At 36.8% G+C, this 13,063-nt stretch overlaps 1 pseudogene; it reads left to right on the top strand.

The window, feature by feature from the left end:
• The first annotated feature begins 232 nt into the window (after nt 1-232).
• The window catches only part of LOC127624353 (DNA mismatch repair protein Msh3-like), a 79,938-nt pseudogene continuing 67,107 nt past the window's right edge, over nt 233-13,063 (top strand).

Raw genomic sequence — 13,063 nt, 5'->3', positions numbered from 1 at the left:
AGGCCTTGACCACACAGACTTCTTAAAAGAGCCATAATTAACAGTGTCTTGGGTGGAAACAGAGCCTCAATGCCTAATAATTTGTCATGACTTTGTATTGTAGTTTGTCTTGTTTGTATTGCAGGTTATAAATTGTGTACAGATGTAATTAAATAATTTTTTGGATAGTACACTTTGGATATGATGTGATGTTTGCAGCTTATTCAGAAGACTGCTGTGTGATGCAGAACATATGGTGCTTAATGCTACTACCACGAAGAACCTGGAGATCTTGTGTAACCAGGCGAGTCATTTATTCAAACTGAGGAAAACATGAATTTTGGAATAATTTACGGCAACATTTTTACACGTGGTTTTAACAACTGTCTCGAGTAATCATCCACAAGTGGTCAGACTGGGGTCTCATATATAAAACATGTACAATAAGATCTGATCCTAAATTCCATGGATTTTGTCCTACATTAAGTGAGGAACAAAAGGGAAAAACATGCATACAAATGTTTGTTAACTATGAGATGACAATTGTCATATACAGTGTGTATTGTGTCAATGGATAAATGACTTTTACCAAGTGATTTGTCCATTATCTAGTATGTTCTGATTTTGTGAAGACTTCTTTTTGCTGTCAGACCACAGGTTCAGTGAAGGGCAGTCTGCTCTGCGTTCTGGACCTCACTCAGACTGTTAAGAAAGTGGGAGTGCCAGCCCCTGAATTGTGTCACATCAGACATTATTCAAGTACAAAGGGACATCCTTTGCTAGTCACTGTCATCAATACTGTTGATAAATGTAAAATGACTTGAAAGAGAAATGGTTCTTCAAACAGAGAGTGGGATACTGCGATTTACTTTGCAGAATGCCACAATCTCCACATAACCACACATATCATCATGAGATAACTCTGGGTATGGGTTAATCCAAATGCTGTCATTTGTTGCAAATGGAGGAACTTTGCACCCCTCTTAGATTGATGGGATTATAATTTCATTGAGCAATCCCTGTACAGATTATGAGAAAACACTGCAGTATTTGAACATGAATTTACTTACAATTTCTTCTTCTTCTTTTTTTAACTGTCCACATTTTTTTTTTATAAGAATTTAATTTCCAAGAAACAATCCATGTGATGCCATTTTTAAATGCCTTTAAATCTTGACGATTTTTCAACTATACCGCTGACGTAATGCACGCTTGAACATATCCGATTATGTTTATAAAGAATAAAGTTGTTTGGTTCCATATAATTATAATTTCATCTTAAATCCACATATTTTCCTGCCAAACCTCTAAACAGACATGTTGGGAAGCATTTTTGAATAGAGGCAAAGAATATCACGCCATTATAAGGATTTGTTCACCCAAAAAATTTAATTCTCTCATAATTTACTCACCATCAATCCATCCCAGATAAAAATGACTTTCTTTCTTCTGCAGAAAACAAACTGAGATTTTAAAAAAAATTATTTACCTCTGTATCCTTTAAATGCAAGTGAATGGTGGCTAGAACTTTGAAGCTCCATAAAGGCAGTACATAAGCAGTCCATATGACTCCAGTTGTTTTCTATGTCTTCCGAAGCGATCCAATCGGTTTTGCGTGAGAAACGGATCAATATTTAAATCCTTTTTTTTTTACTATAAATCTCCATTTTCACTTACAGAATGTGAAAGTGGAGATTTATATGGTGGGTGAATGGAGAAAATGTTTTAGTCAAAAATATTTATCGGCCATAAAACAGTTTAGCATTTTATTTTTATTTTTTTACTGTTTTTAAATATATGTATTTTTCACTCTTTTTCACAAAGGAATTATTTTGCTGTTTTTTTTTTCTTCATATACATGACGAGCCATTCTTCTTTGTACACAAAAATGTGGTTTTCATTTGAAAAGTTTCTTTTTGGTGCCTTAAAGTGCGTAATATGCTACATATCAGTTGCCACATGGAGTTCTGGAGAAAACAAAGTCAATTTGTACTCTAATTGGCACTTGATGATTGTTAGTTTTGGACCCTGTTTGTGTACATAGCATCTGTTAACTACAGTCCCTACTGGCTAGTTAGCTTCTGTTTGATTTTTTAAATCCTGTCTCTCCCTTGTTCTCTCTTTCTCTCTCCCTCAGTGAAATTGGGGCTCATCAGGAGGCAGTGGCTGACATTTTGCTCTCTTTGTCCAGTGTTCTTCCATCCCTCCAGTTTTTCTCGCAGGCCAGATCTCGAGAGAGGACTTTGTAGTATCTACCATAAAAAAGTAAAGCCTATAGAGCCTAAACAATCAGTTTCTCAAGATCCCTTTCAGGTGTAACAACTGACAATTCTTAGTTCAAAGTTCCAACAGGAAGACCCTTTTCATCTGCAATTTGAAGTTAGTTTGAATTAGAGAGAACTAAATATTTTAGGCTATGGTGACAGAAAAAACAGTCAGGTTTTGTCTGAAAATATAAACCTTTCAAGGATCGAATACATTGCTTTTATCCAATGGTAACTTCTATATTTTTCCTTGCTCTCTTCAAATATAATTTCATTCATCTGTGGAATCATGCAGGAGGTTGAAGGGAAGGTGCTTAATGGTGTGTTTCTGTTGAATGGCTCTATTAGCATAATGAAAAAAGCAGGAGCTGGAATGTGAATGATTATTGTTTTGTAGCATGTGGATGTTGCAAGGCTGTTAAAGAGAGTGGGAATGTCCTCAATAACCCTTACTCTCCTGCCTGTGTCTGTCGTTGCATTTTCTGCCATTTTTAGAAATGCATCCATCAAAGACAAATTGAGAATTTATGGAAATAAATGTCCAAAGGTTGGTGTTGAAGGCCTAAATGTATGCTGCCAGTCAAAAGTTTGTTTCTCATGATCTTAAAAACCCTTTGAACTAAAAGCTTATGCTTAAATGGCTGCACAAATATAATTTGGAATGAATTTATTTACTAAGCTAACGTTTAAATTATAATAAATATTATAATATTTCAAAACAGTCAGCAAGTGGAAGGATACATGGGAACTCCATCCCAGGTGGATACTTCATGAAGTTGGTTGAGATAATGCCCAGAATGTGTAGAGCTGTTATCTATTCTTTGAAGAAGCTCATTTTTATTTTGTAGAACATTTTTTGTTCACTGCATAATTCCCATCATTCCATATTCTAAAATGTGGAAAATATTTTTAATAAAGAACGAGTATTTGTGTCCAAACTTCACACTGGTAGTGTAATTTGACTAAAACTCTTGGTACATTAAAATCATTGAAATCACAGAAATTTTTCCTTGGTATTTAAGTAAATCTTTGCAGTTTACCTTTTGTTTCCATGTTCTTATTAAAGGGATAGTTCATCCAAAAATGAATATTCTCTCATCATTTACTCACCCTCATGCCTTATGAAATGTGTATGAGTTTCTTTCTTCTGCAGACCAAAGCAAAGATTTATAGAAGAATATCTCTGCTCTGTAGGTCCATACAACGCAAGTGAATGTTGACAAAAACTTTGAAGCTCTGAAAAGCACATAAAATCAGCATAAAATAATTGACTAGGAAGTGTAATAGAGCTATAAATCATGACCGTGCCTAGAGACTGCGATGGCAAGATGCACAGTAAAAAAAAAGATTGGATTGCTTCAAAAGACATGGATAAAACCACTGTAATCTTATGGATTACTTTTATGCTGCCTTTATGTGCTTTTGGGAGCTTCAGAACCACCATTCACTTGCATTGTATAGACAAACAGCTGAGAAATTATTTAAAAAATCTTTGTTTGTGTTCAGGAGAAAAACGTAAGTCACACATCTGGGATTGCATGAGGGTGAGTAAATGATGAGAGAATTAACATTTTTGGGTGAACTATCCATTTAAATGTCCCATTAAATGACCCATTGTCCCAATCTTGCCTGTGGTGTCAAAGTAGCACATCCCATCACAAATTAAACATATATTAACAGGGGACTTTCACAGAGTTTTAATGAATGCATAGAGTGGATACGTATTGCCTCATTATAGTGCATAATGTTTAGTTGGGATGACTAACGTTGATCCTTTGGGAAATAGGCTTGATGTTTATAAACAGATACCGAGTTCAAGCAGAGATTTAATTGGCTCCTTGGTGTTTACTATCATCAAAATATGGATATTACAGATTGCATACTTGTGCATTTGTGCTCGTCATATATTGATCAATGCTGCCCCAGCACAAGTTACGACATTGTTTTGTCTGTCTGGTAATCAATTCTTTTTCGATTAAATATTTATTGCACAATGAACAGCAATTTATACAGTACTGTGCAAAAGGTTTAGGCACAAAATGTTGCATAGTGAGGATGTCTTCAAAAATAATGACTTAAATTGTTTTCATTTATCAGATAACATCATACAAATCCAGTAAACATAAAAAAGCAAAAGCAATATTCTGTGTGACCACCTTTGCCTTTAAAACATCACCAGTTCTCCTAGGTACACCTGGACACAGTTTTGGTTGTTGGTAGATAGGACGTACCAAGCTTTTCTGAGAATTCACCACAGATCTGTTTAGGCAGTCTCAATTACATCTGTCTCTTTATGTAATCTTAGACTGACTTGATATTCTGTGGGGGGCTTTGTGGAGGCCATAACATTTGTTGCAGGTCTCCCTGTTCTTCTATTCTAATTGTAAATGTAATTTAATTGTAAATGTAATTTAAATGGGAGTCTAAAATTTATATTTCCTATTGACACACTATAGATGAAGGTATAAATAACCATTTTAAGACAAATTAATTTGTGAAACATCTTAAGTGCCTAAAACATTTGCACGGTACTGTACTTAAATAATTGCATGACTTATTGTGTACTATATAGGGTACTTTTTTACTTCAGGAGTCCATCATTAATATGGATCTTTTGAAACAGGAGTTTGAAGTACTATGAAAACCTGCTTTAACTTTAAGTAGTTAAAACGTACTCCCTAATCCAGAAAGAACGTCTTTTGAAAGTTAGCCTCAAAAGCATCTTGTTCTAAAATGTGAAAGATTCTGAAGTCAGACAGATGAATATACATAAACATAGGCATGCCAAAATTTTTAAGTCAATAAATCCTATTCCATATTCAGAAACCTGACCATTCAGTCACGGTGAGGTAGTAAGGAGAAAGTAGTCCAACCTTAACAGTTTTCCAGCACATTTCATATTGATTGTTTTGTGAACAGATCACAATGTAATACAGGCTTTATTAAGAGGTAATTATTAAAATATGTGGCACTGTAAGCTATATTGATCTCAAGAGCAAACCTGCCGCCCATGTGTGGTTCAGCACTGCACTCATTTTACATGCGAAGGTGTAATGAAAAACTAATTTATGGCATTTATGGAATGATACTCATTTATCATTTATTTTGATTTAAGAAACGTTTACAAACAATATAAGTGGACCTCAGGGAAAAATAATATGATAAAAAAAATAAACACTTAAAATACATTTGTAAAGGGAACAAAGAGGAGGCGAGAACCGGCTTGACAATATAAAAAATATTTTAATGTAAAACGGAAACCAAAAGACACAAACACACATAGGACGACAGTTGTAAAAGTTCTCTCTCTGTCGCACCACCGTCCACAGTCTGCCTTTTTTCCCTCTTGGAGGCTTGATTAGCCTGATAAGGGACCAGGTGTGTAAAATCACGACCCGGCTCCGCCCTCTGCCCTGGCACATTCCTCCCTCGTTCTCTCAAGCCGGGGAGCCCCCGCCATGATGTAACAGTGCAGTACCCCAAAACAAAACAATAAAACAGTAAAATTTAAAAGAGAGGGAAAAGGCCAACGCGGAGCGGCAGTGGGAGAGAGAGAGGAGAGAGAGAGAAAAGAACAACTTTTACTCGCCAGTTCTCCGATACACCGTAGCATGGTCCTCGGCCACTCCTCCGCCCTCTAACAGACGACAGCCATGCCTCCCCGGGCGGATCAGAGGCAGCCGTCCAGCCCCTGGAGGATGGAACGCCCCGCCACATTCTCGGGAACAGAAGGGGTCTCCCCTGCCCCTGGCAGCGGTTTTCCCGCTGAACCCCTCCCCGCTCGCGGTCGGCAATCTCAGACCCCGCCGGGTTTCAGTCTCTCTTGCGGTCGGCGGCAATTCCTCCGCTTCCAGGCAGCCGAGCTCTTCCGTTCCCAGAAGATGGCCGCTGCTGCTCTGTTGGAGTGGATGGTAGCGGCGAGAACTCTACTACGGCGTATCCCTCCTCCTTCCCGGGTTTCAGCACCAGTGTAAAGGGAACAATGGAAAGGAGGAGGCAAGAACCGGCTTGACAATATAAATAATATTTTAATTTAAAACAGAAACCAAAAGACACAAACACACATATAGGACGGACAGCTGCCCATAAACGTTCTCTCTCTGTCGCACCACCATCCGCAGTCGGCATTTATCCATCTCGGAGGCTTGATTAGCCGGATAAGGGCCGTGTGTTAAAAATCACGACCCGACCCCGCCCTGTCACAACGTTTTTCCTCTGAATGCCTCTGTCAGTTTTCTTCTCAGGAATTCTACCTTATCGCCAGCACTCTCTCGTGCCTGATTGCTGAGCTTCAAGTCCTTGAGCCTGAAATCCAATCACATCTCAGCTCTGCCCTTCTAGAGAACATCCTACTGGATACACCCCAGCTACTAAGCCCAGCCACAACTTCCTGAAAGTACTTGATGAGAAAACTGCAAAGTGAGTTTCATCTTGCATATTTTGACACTTTGACAACTTTATATAACTTTTCACCTTAAATAATTTGTATTTATTTCAGATCCCTATGTGAAATACTATGGATTGTGAGATATTTGGTGTTGTATTGTAATGTTCTTTGAATTTCATCCTTTTAAGAAGGTAATAAGACAGAGTTGTGTGTGGATCTGACTGACTTCCCAGTGATCCAGAGGAGAAAATATGAAATCCAGAGTGTTCTATTGGACATAAGGTAGCATCGACGAGATGTTCATCTGATATTAATAATCCCATCGTTGGGACTACACAACTGTGTCTGGCCAACATGTAATAGTGTCATCAAGAATAATAGAGATGACTCCTCTCCCCACCTCTGTCATCCTATCAACACCTGTCTTGTTTCAGGAACTGAGTATCAAAGCCATTTTAACAGATATGAATCATGAAATATGGTATTTACTAGAGGACGCAATGTTCCAGTTGTCCACAGTCATGTGATATTTTGTCTTCCTGACAATCTAATTATTACCAGTGTCCCACAAAAAAACTACAGCATTCAACCTGGTAAAAGCAGACAATTACTAATTTTGTTCTAGCCACTGTGAATCTGGCCTTACTACAATATGACAACTTCAAGGACAGTGTCTGAAATGTCACATTTCGTATGCAACTCAACACCTGTTTCTCCATCTGCTCTTTGTTCCAGAGCACTCATGTTTCTCCCACTATTCCCAGCCGGTAGTCTCACATAGCCAGACTTTTGACTTTCGGCTTAAAGTCTGGTCCACTTAGCAGTTTATTCTGACCAAGAACTGCCCACTTAGACAGAAAGAGTCTGTCTGACTGACATGCAAAGTGATCTATCACAGTTTGGTTCTTTGTTATATTCCTTTAAGTGGCTGGATTATCTGAAATAGTTGATGCCACAATAATAGACAGTGGAATACATTCTGAGTGATGATCAATGTCATTTTGCCTTCCTGCTTCTCATCAATGTTCTGCAAAACTACTTTGAATACAGCCATCAGTAGCAAGATTATCAAATGAGACAATACTGATTTGTATGACTTTAATTTGGTCCAAATAAAGCTTTTGAGAATATTGCACTTTGTGACAGAAATAATGTGTTTTTCAAAAGATAATTTACATTACAATGTCCATGTTACCTAAATATTAAAATTACTAAATAATATAACATTAATCTGATGCACTTACAAACTTTTATACCAAATAATTACACATTAGCAATAGGTTTGTCATTAGTGTTACTCAGTAATTACTTATGTAGCCACACTGAAACATAGATAGTAATGTAAAGGGTGACTAGAAAATATTTTCCTGTAAATTTCTCTGGCTCATGTATTGTTTCTGGAAATGTGATCTTTAATTTAGTTTTTAAATAATTTTCAGCCTTTACCTCTGTGTTTAAGGCCACATGTATATTATGTCAGTGTTTCTCATCCCTTTTCAAACATTGACAGTAAAAGTAATTAAAATAAAACAAGAGGTTTCGCACAATTTACAGTTAAGTCTCTCTTTTTTCCTGCGTAGATTCTCATTGAAGTAAAAAACAGTATGTCATCTATTTTCCCAGCAGACTGGGTCAAAATAAACAGATGGGCACTATTGTTCACCCCAAAAATTTAATTCTCTCATCATTTACTCACCCACATGTCATCCCAGAGGTTTGACTTTCTTCTGCTGAACAAAAATGACGATTTTTAGAAGAATATTTCAGCTCTGTAGGTCTCATACAATGCAAGTGAATGGTGACCAGAACTTTGAAGCTCCTAAAAGCACATAAAGGCCACATAAAAGTAATCCATATGACTCCATGGGTTAAGTATATGTCTTCTGAAGTGATTTTGGGTGAGGAACAGATCAATATTTAAATCCTTTTTTTACTGTAAAGCTCCATTTTCACTTTCACATTCTGAAAGTTAAAGTGGAGATTTATAGTAAAAAAGGACTTAACCCACATCTATCATATTGCTTCTAAAGATATAGATTGAACCAGTCTTATGGATTATTTTTATTCTGCCTTTATGTGCTTTTTTGAGCTTCAACATTTTAGTCACCATTCACTTGCATTGTAAGGACCTACAGAGTTGAAATATCCTTCGAAAAATATTTATTTGTGTTCTGCAGAAGAAAGAAAGTCAAACCTCTGGGATGGCATGAGGGTGAGTAAATAATGAGAGAATTTCCATTTTTGGATGAACTATCCCTTCAAGAGTGGATTCAGTAATTTTTTGACCGAAATGCAAGTCGTCTTGGACTCAGACCTTGATGTAGCATTAAACACTATAGTTTTTGTTACTGATGCCATTGTAGAAATGCTCTGTTCTCAGTCAACCATGATTAATTTATTCTATGATTGTCCAAATAGGGGAGTTGCCAAGATGAAGAAGTATTCGAGTGGTTACGTTTTCTTAACATAGTGGGTCACATGAGGCAGCTCAGCTCTATTAAAAACTGCATTTATTTAGGCATTTTTATAAATGCATTCTTCGTCTTGAGTGATTGACTGATTTTAAGTGAGATTTTTTTATACGTGAAGTAAATATTTTAAATGTTTTTCAAAAGTACTGTGCATTTTTTTTAGGGGTGAGACATTTTTACTGAGAATAGAATTACTGAGCACACCTTTAAAAGAGATTTTACCTAGTGGCCCTCCCACCATACATTTCCCCCTCATGGTTCCTTGTCATCTAAATCCAATTTTGTGCAGTTTGTGCATTAACCTTTTAAAGATTTACTTTTCATCTCCAGCACTAAGGTTGTGGGATGCTATCACACTCCATTCATTCTGGAGAAACATTGGCACCTGCTGCAGTTAAGAGAGCAGCTGGATATTGACTGCAGTCATGAGTGGATCAACTTCCGTATGTAGCTGATATATAAACCTACAAGAGTCCTTTTGTAGCACCCTATTTGATTGGCTGGAAAATGCTTATAGTGCTTTTATATCAAGAGACTTTGAAATCAGGAAGCTTTGGTTCTGATTTGACAGCATGTGCTTTATTTAATCAGATAAAAACATGTTTTTTTTTGTACTTTCTGACCTGACAGCACTCTTTTTCTCTCTTCCTCAACAGCATTCTTGATTCCTTTCTTTTATTTTTTTGCCATGTAGGCTATTTGGGGACCGTTACTACATCCTGAAGAAAGCAGTGTGTCACCTAGCAACCATGGACTGCCTCTTCTCATTGGCCAAGGTTGCTAATAAAAATAATTACTGCATGTATGGTAATGAAGTTGGCTTTTTACCATATTCTACACTGAATTCCTGTCATCTCTCATATTTCAAAGATAAGCATATGCACGAGCATCTGTATTCTCTCATAAATTACCCAGTTCACATTAAACAAGTTAAGCTGGCTACATAAACAAGGCATACAATGTTTTTTGGACCTTTAGAAATAGATGTATGTAGTGGTCGACCGATATGGGTTTTTTTAATGGCTGATGCCGATATCCAGAGAGCAGGGTGGCCGATACAATGCTGATATATAACACAATGTAATATTGAAAATAACAAACATAAAATTGTTAAAGTTTAATAATAATAAACTCTTATTTAGCAATATATTTACTAAGTTTCACACAAAACTAAATGGTAGATAGCAGTTTCTTCTGATTTCTGTTTAGTAATCACATTTTTGTAATTTATTTACACATGAAGAAATTGTTCATATATTAGGAAAAGGAAAAAACAGTACACACAGTAGTCCAGCAACCATTGATGGCATGTACACGTTAGCAATCACGTTTACTCCAAAAATATTGAGTCAAACCAATTGTACATTCAGTGCATAGTGATTAAGACATTTACATATAACACAAGTGAAGAGCTTTTACCTTGGGCTGCATCCGAGAACATAGGCAGCTGACATGCTAACTTGCTGCCTAATCAGTTAATGGCCTAACTGACATCTGTTTTGAATGAATGGAACTCTTAAGGAAACTGGTCTCCGAACAGTTTGAAAAGCACCTTATTTTCATCCTACCTCCGTATACAGCTACCAGAGTAGATTTTCCTGCTTTTGGATGCAGCCTTGAAGTTGCACTTACACACTCGTGCGGATTCAGCACGAGCCTCAATCTCCTGACAATTTAAACAGCCTGGATCGCCTGCTTGGATTGTCACAGAGAGGAACGTTTGATACTGATCCTGAATTTATTTACTCTGGCTGATATTAGATGAGCACTCGACAGGAAGAAAACGCTGGATTTTCGTGAGGTTCATGAATTACATCTGTTTAAACAAGACATCCACATGTTAATACATTAGAAAAGTTACAGGGAACTGTTGAGGAGAGACTGTTAGAATATATGCTTCAGAGGAAGATTTAGGAGCGCTCCACCTGGTGCTGGATCTGCTGAAGTTGTGTGAGGTTGGTTTATTAGATCTGTTTAAATGAGATATGCGCATATTTACAGGTGCTATATTATATTAGTTTTATTGATATTTGCCTTTTTATCATTAGAAAAGTTACAGGGAACTGTTGAGGAGAGAGAGGGAGAATGAAACAGGCAAGCACTTTAACATTTTAAGCTCAAACGCATCTGCCGCTGCTCTGATGTGCGGACTGTTTAAATTAGACTGTGTTGCACACCGGTTTATTATTGTAGTAACACGATGGCACGTAACAACAAAACGAACCGTGACTAGTCGTTTGCATGTCCCAGTCACTTCACATGCAAGCAGACAATTTTCGGCACCCTCAAGAAAAAAATCGGCCAAACGGGAAAATATATCTGCCTCGTGAGATATTTAAAAAAGTCTGAAATAGGTTGATTTATCAGCCTCTGCGATATATTGGTCGACCACTAGATATATGTAGTTCTGTGAGCGGATTCTTGTGGGGACTTTTCCCTGTTATAAAAAATCATGTTAAAATGCAATTAAATTAATCATTACCAGTCATCTACAAAGAGGCTCGATTTCTCTTGTGTGTTTTATGAGATGCCCATAAAGTGTCTTTCATAAGCTTTAATAGAGGAACCGAGAGTAAGGGGACCCTGGAGCCCCCACATCTCTGTCTCTCCCTGGCCCGAATTGAGTCCAACAGTTGGATGAATCCCACCCCCATGCAGTACAGAGCCCACTCCATATCCCTCTGACAGTCTGTGTGGAGGAGTGGATTTGACTTTGAAAGCAGAGGTTTCCGCCAACTACTCCCCCTCTGCTCCTTACCGCCTCCCCCTCCCGCCTGTTCTGCAGAGTACCAGAGCTTCTCCACTCCCTCTGGACTTTCTAAAAGTGTGTTGAGCTGAATCCAACTCTTTTTATGTAAGGTGTTATTTCAAAGCGCTGCAACACTTTGTGTTGAATTATTTGTTTTATTTTTGTGATAGCATGTTGATGTGAATACAAGGTTCCCACGATCATGGAAAAACCTTCGGAATGTTAAAATAATGTGACTTCCAAGCCTGGGAAAGTGATGGAAATGTAATAAAAGGGTTGTATTTCATTAACATTTGTTAATTACATTACTTAACATAAACTAACTATGAGCAATACCTTTGCAGCACTTATTTATCTTGGTCAATGTTAATTTCAACATTTTTAATATTAAAAGTTGTATACGTTAACATTAACAAAATTAATTATGAACTTGCAAGAACACAAAGAACAATATTTTTTTGAAAATATTTCAATTCCATTTTAAGTGCCTTCCTGTAACCTCCATTTTTGCATGAATTAAAGAAAAAGCGTGGCAAGTCAAAATAATATTTTGTGGTAATCAATATTACACGATGTCGACTGAGCTTAGCTTGTATTGAACCCGCAATGTTCCTTTAGTAAATTATTATAAAAAAGCATTTGCTTATGCTTTTTTAACTTTTTTTTAAGTCTTACCACTAAAATACATGGATTTATCCACATTAAAATTTAATTATACATTTTTGTCTTTTTGGAGACATTTTTACAGTAATAAGTATAATTATTTAAATCTGTTAATTCCAAGGATTGTTATTTGCAATAAAAAATCCACCACTCTATTAAATGATTTTAAACAGGAACAAATCACTGTAAATGTCTTGGAAATTCATTGTTTAAAACATGGCTACCCTGTTTGTATAGTGCACTCTTTTGGTGTTTAATACATTTTTTGCATGTCCTGATCATAGACCCGAGGTTCCAGAGTCAGATATTTATTATATTTATTAAGCATCTGTTCATCACCTTGCTGATGGGAAATCAGGATCAGTATGTGCCCAATGACACTCACTTAGAGGTAAAAAAAGCCTTAAAGCAGTACAGTGCATCCGGAAATTATTCACAGCGTTTCACTTTTTCCACATTTTGTTGTTACATCCTTATTCCAAAATGGATTATATTCATTCTTTTCCTCAGAATTCTACAAACAATACCCCATATTGACAATGTGAAAGAA

Source organism: Xyrauchen texanus, chromosome 3, assembly GCF_025860055.1.
Source record: "Xyrauchen texanus isolate HMW12.3.18 chromosome 3, RBS_HiC_50CHRs, whole genome shotgun sequence".
NCBI classification, from domain to species: Eukaryota; Metazoa; Chordata; class Actinopteri; order Cypriniformes; family Catostomidae; genus Xyrauchen; species Xyrauchen texanus.
Note: the sequence above shows the minus strand (reverse complement) of the source record. Positions and strands in the feature narration are given on the sequence as shown.